The 5893-nt window shown below is 49.9% G+C and overlaps 1 pseudogene; it reads left to right on the top strand.

The window, feature by feature from the left end:
* The first annotated feature begins 3957 nt into the window (after window positions 1–3957).
* Window positions 3958–4363, top strand: LOC101518821 (E3 ubiquitin-protein ligase RBX1-like; annotated as a pseudogene).
* Window positions 4364–5893: the final 1530 nt, after the last annotated feature.

Below are 5893 nucleotides of genomic sequence, written 5' to 3'. Positions count from 1 at the left end.
CGTCCCCAGCTGAGGTTCCTGCTTGTTTCTCAGGGTGGGACTCAGACCGAAGCCTTCCTGATGGCCGCCGCATCCCCCCGAGCCTCGAGCCTCAGGGACTGATTCAGCGATGAGTGTCAGCCGAGGTGGTCCCACGAGAAGCAATTTCTGTTTGTTTGGCTTTATTTTTTCCTTTTCTTTCATTAAAAAATTTTGAAATGAGATTATACAGACTATTTGAGAGGCAGGGAGACAGAGAGAGAGCAAGAGAGAGTCAGTCGGTGCGCCTCCATCCTCTGGTTCACTCTGCAGATGGCCACAGTGGTCAGATCTGGGCCGGCCTGAAGCCCGGAGCAGGAACTCCATCCTGGTCTGCCACAAATGTGGAAGGCCCAAAGTATCCGTCACTCACCCCAGCATCGTCCCAGGTGCGTTGGAAGAGAGCTGGATCAGCAAGGAAGTAGTCTGGTCTTCAGTCGGCGCTCCAATGTGGGAGGCCAGCGTCACGAGCAGCGGCTTAGCTCACTGTGCCACCACACCAGCCCCGAAAATGAGACTTGATGCTGCCATTTGAATCTGCAGCTGCAGCAATGCTTGAGACCTGAGCACTTCTTGGCAAGTTTGGTTTCCATGAAGTGGTTTGAGTTGTGTCCCTGTCACCTGCCACAGCAAGAGACTTTCTTGCTTTTTTCAGCAGCAAGACCTTGCCACGGACCAGGGCTCAAGGGAAAGACAGAAAACCCGGATGTGGGCCTTAGGCTCAAGCAGATCCCCACAGAAGCAGGAGGCGGTGGTGCCAGGAATGGGAAGAAGGAAGCTGCAGGCAGGGCATGTGATAGCAAGGGCTCACAGACAGTGGCTTCCAGCCTGCCGCCTCTGAGGCATTCTCTCCCAGAGGAGAAAGGCAGTGGAGAAAATGAGCCCCTTGGAGTGGATGACAGAATGACTGTTTCTCTTCTTTAAAAAAAAAAAAAATTATTTATTTTTATTATTTTCTTCATTTCATTTTATTTTTTAAAGATTTCTTTATCTTCATTGGAAAGGCAGATTTACAGAGAGAAGGAGAGACAGACAGAAAGATCTACCATCTACTGGCTCACTCCCCAAGTCGCCACAACAGCAGGAGCTGAGCTGATCTGAAGCCAGGAGTCAGGAGCCTCTTCTGGGTCTCCCACGTGGGTGCAGGGTCCCAAGCACATAGACCATCCTCGACTGCTTTCCCAGGCCACAAGCAGGGAGCTGGATGGGAAGTGGAGCAGCCAGTGCCCGTATGGGATGCCAGTGCTTGGAAGGTGAGGATTAGCCACCTGAACCATTGTGCCGCACCCCACTCTTTTTTTTTTTTTTCCTTTCTTTTTTAGAATGCTGTGTTTCTAAGGCAAGAGGCTAGATTGGGACAGTGATGAAGAGCTGACCTCTTGATACAGAAAAACAAACTTCACGGAACCCCTGGCAGCTGTTTGCCTCTGACTCATAGGCCGCTCTTGTGGTGACTGATACTTGGTTTTGTTTCTGTTGGTTTGTTGAGTGTTTTTCAAAGCAAAACTATTTCCACATTGCTTCTGATGGCTCCTGTCCCCTTCTAGATTTTCCCCTTCTCTTTTGCTTTATAACACATATTTTCAAAACTGATTTTAGTGCTTTGCAAGGCAGAGAGAGGAGACAGGCACAGACCCAGGCACCCAGGCAGAGGACTGGCATCCCCACTGCCCACAACCCCCCAGGGCTGGTGCTCCATGAACCAGAAGTCCTGAATGGATTCCAGGTCTCCCCTGTGGGTGGCAGGGACCCAAGGACCGAGCCATCACCAGATGCCAGCCAGCATGTGCCATGAGCAGGAAGCAGGATCGGAAATAGAACCAGGACTCAAACCAAGCCCTTTGATATGGGGCATAGGTGCCTCAATGGCATCTTAACCACTGTGCTAAGTGTTTGCAGTGACTAATCTTAAGTATATCTTTAGCAAAAGTATCCTGCCTTTTCAAGGTTCTGTGCTCATGATTTACCATGCTTAGAACTGTGTGATCGGGCCCGGCAGCGTGGCCTAGCGGCTAAAGTCCTCGCCTTGAACGCGCCAAGATCCCATATGGGTGCCGGTTCTAATCCCGGCAGCTCCACTTCCCATCCAGCTCCCTGCTTGTGGCCTGGGAAAGCAGTCGAGGACGGCCCAAAGATTTGGGACCCTGCATCCTCGTGGGAGACCCGAGAGGTTCCTGGTTCCTGGCTTCAGATCGGCGCAGCACTGGCGGTTGCGGCTCACTTGGGGAGTGAATCATTGGACGAAAGATCTTCCTCTCTGTCTCTCCTCTCTGTATATCTGACTTTGTAATAAAAATAAATAAATCTTAAAAAGAAAAAAGAACTGTGTGATCTAGTGGCAAAAATGAACCTGTCTGCCCCACTTCTTCATCCTGCTTACATCAATGTCCTTGGCGAGGCCATTTTGTAGTCCCTTTTGCTGGAGGTCAAATGTTCTTCACACTGTGTGGGCAGAATGACATGTGGGCAGAAGCAACAGGAACCCAGATCCATGTTTATCTTAAGAGGCATGGTGCGATGACTCAATGGCTAAATCCTCACCTTGCAAGTGCCAAGATCCCATATGGTTGTTGGATCATGTCTCAACTGCTCCACTACCCGTTCAGCTCTCTGCTTGTGGCCTGGGAAAGCAGCAGACGATGATATAAGGCCGTGGGAACCTGTACAGGCATGGGAGACCTGGAAGAAGTTCTTGGCTCCAGGCTTTGGCTCATCTCATTTCCAGCTGTTGTGGCCCCTTGGGGATTGAATCAGCAGACAGAACAGCTTTCTCCCTGCCTCTCCTTCTCATGTAAATCTGCCTTTCCAATTAAAAATAAAATAAGTTTTTAATGCCACTTGGGATGCCAGCATCCTATAGCAGAGAGCCTGCGTTTCGGTCCTGGCCCCGCTCCTGATTCCAGCTTCTTGCTGGTACACGGCCTTGTTAGCAGAAGACAATAGCTCATGTCCTTGGGCCCCTGCCACACACTTGAGAAGTCTGGATGGAGTTTCTGGCTCTTGACTTAGGCCTGGCTCTGCCCTGGCCATTGCAGGTGCTTGGGGAGAGAGCCAGAGGATGTGAGCTTTCTGTGTAAGTCTCTCCCTGTCTTTCTGACTGTCTAAAGTACAGAGAGGGCCTGGCGTGGGAGCCTAGTGGCTAAAGTACTCACTTTGCATGCACCAGGATCCCATATAAGCACCAGTTCATGTCCTGGCGGCACCATTTCCCATCCAGCTCTCAGCTTGTGCCCTGGGAAAGCAGTCGAGCACAGTCCAAAGCCTTGGGACCCTGCACCCATGTGGGAGACCCAGAAGAAGTTTTTGGCTCCTGGCTTCGGATTGGGTTAACTCCAGCTATTACAGCCACTTGGGGAGTGAATCAGCAGATGGAAGATCTTCCTCTCTATCTTTCCTCCTCTCTCCATATCTAATTGTCCAATAAAAATAAATCTTAAAAAAAAAAAGATACAGAGGAGAGGCTTGTATTCCATTGCAACCTGGGTCAGTTAACCTCCGCCCAGTTCAGTCCTGTATAAGGAGGTGTTTATCCAGTTGGCCTTTGGTGCATGTAGGTTTTATATCTGCTGATTCTACCAACCATGAATAGAAAATATCCAGCAAAAAAGGTCGTGTCTGCAATGAAAACATACAGATTTACTTTCTCTTGTTATTACTTCCTGAATAATTCAGTGTAAGAACAATTTACATAGCACCTATGTTGTATTCGGTATCATGACTTCTATTTATTTACTTATTTAGGCATCAAGAGTAATGTAGGCGATTTTGAGCAGGCAGATGGTCTGGGAAGATGTGTGTGGTTTACATGCACAAGCTATGCCCTTCTATGAAGATTTTATTGGAAAGTGTGTAATGGGATGGATAACAGATTGTTGTTTCTTTTCTGTCTTTTAAAAAATATATTGAAATATTTATGTTTGAGAGGATGTGTGTTTCCAAATGGTACCAGTGATGGATATGGATACCCAGAGCAGCGCTGATAGCGGCCTGGGGAAGAAGCACTTTGACACGAAAAGGTGGAATGCGCTAGCCCTCTGGGCCTGGGGTGTTGTGGTGGACAACTGTACCCCCTGCAGGAAACACATCATGGATCTGTGCATGGAGTGTCAGGCTAAGCAGGGGTCCGCTGCCTCGGAAGAGCACACCGTGGCGTGGGCCATCCGCAATCACACTTTCACTTCCACTGCATCTCTCGCTGACTCGAAACATGGCAGGTGTGTCCCTTGGGCAACCAAGAGTGGGAGTTCCAAAAGTATGGGCTCTAGAAAATAATTCTTCCATCAAGCTTAATTGTTTTGTTGTCCATTTAATGACCTGCCCTTTAGTTACTTAATTATACATCAGAACTGTGTTTTCTCTGCTTTGTCTTTTTGGTTGCTGTTGCTGCAGACAGTTTATTTGCGAAGGGACCAAGGGTCTTGGGATTTTAAGCATTCCCTGACCCCTCCTTGATAGGCGGGGAACCTACCGGTAAGATGTTCCCCATTGGTGGTCTCTTAACTAGTTAGAAAATGGGTGGGCGATGCTGGTGCCGCCCTCCTCAAGGTGTGGCCAAGACCTCAGCAGGCCTGGATGGTCTCAGACCCCCGTCTTGAAATCCCACATCCTACTTCTGTAGGGGTAAAGGGCGACGATGTCTTCTGGCTGCTTCCTGCTGAAACAGGGCGTCGTTTGGGTAAAGGGGCCCTTGGAGGTGTGGGATCCACAAAGCAATGGTCCGGGTCATCCAAGTTGCCGTGGCAGAAGTTGGTCTGGTTGTCGTACAAATTTGCATGTTCAAGGCCACCTGGAGTCTGAAGCCCCCTTGTGAAGTCTTCTCCCCGTGGCTCTGGTCTAAGCCTCTCCCTCTCTCTCTTTTTTTTTTTTCCACGCCCCACGTTGGGCGTCAGGGAAAATATGTTACCAGAAATGCCCAGTGGATTCTTTCCTCAGCTTAATATAGAAATAAAAAGCTGGGAATCTGTTGCAGACAGAAAAGTTAATTTGCGAAAGGACCAGGTGAACAGGGAAGGAAGAGGGAAGAGGAAAGTGCCTCGGGAAAGGAAGGCGAAAGAGGAGAGAGAGACACCCCTGCTTTGTCTTAAGTTTGTTGTTCCTTTGGCCATATTGTATTGTGGTAAATAAAGTCTGATTGGAAATGCGAGATTTACCGACAGAAGGAGAGACAGAGAGGCCTTCCATCTGCTAGTCCATTCCCCAAAGGGCTGCAATGGCCAGAGCTGAGGAGCCAGGAGTCTCTTCTGGGTTTCCCATATGGGTGCAGGGGCCCAAGGACTTGAGCCATTCTCTGCTCCTTTCCCAGGCATATTAGCAGGGATCAGGATTGGAACTGGAGTAACCAGGACTCAAGGTCTCTGCAGGTGGAGACCTAGTTCACTGCACTACTGCACCTGCCCCAGCTATGCCACTTTATCCACAGATGCTGGTATAGGAGGCTGTCCTGGTAACAATGCCCTGCAGGTACCAAGGGATGAACTCTGTGTGTGTGTGTGTGTGTACAGCCAAGACATGAGGGACATGTCTCTGAAGCCACTGGGGGCAAGAACTCTGGCCAGCAGAGGTCCGCAATTGACCAGATGACTCACCCGCCAGCTAGATCCTCATTCTCAGGGCATTCGTCCTTGAGACAGCCTGTAGAAGTCAGTAGAAAGTAGGGTGGCCCCACACGGAGCGATGGAGCAAATGGACCCGAATGGACCGACCCCTCGCTGCCGCCATGCAGCCACTTAAAGCCCAAGGGGCAGAAGCCGCAGGGTGTGGGTCGAGGAGAAACCAGTAGCATCCGAGGTCCGGGCAGCCGACCTAGAATTGCGGGTCTGTAGGAAGGAGCTGCTGACTCAGCAGGATTGAGGTTGACCTGGGGTGGCCATCATCT

The sequence above is a fragment of the Ochotona princeps genome, chromosome 17 (assembly GCF_030435755.1).
Source record: "Ochotona princeps isolate mOchPri1 chromosome 17, mOchPri1.hap1, whole genome shotgun sequence".
Classification (NCBI taxonomy): Eukaryota; Metazoa; Chordata; class Mammalia; order Lagomorpha; family Ochotonidae; genus Ochotona; species Ochotona princeps.
The sequence above is the reverse complement of the archived record's forward strand: the minus strand, read 5'-3'. Positions and strand labels throughout refer to the sequence as shown.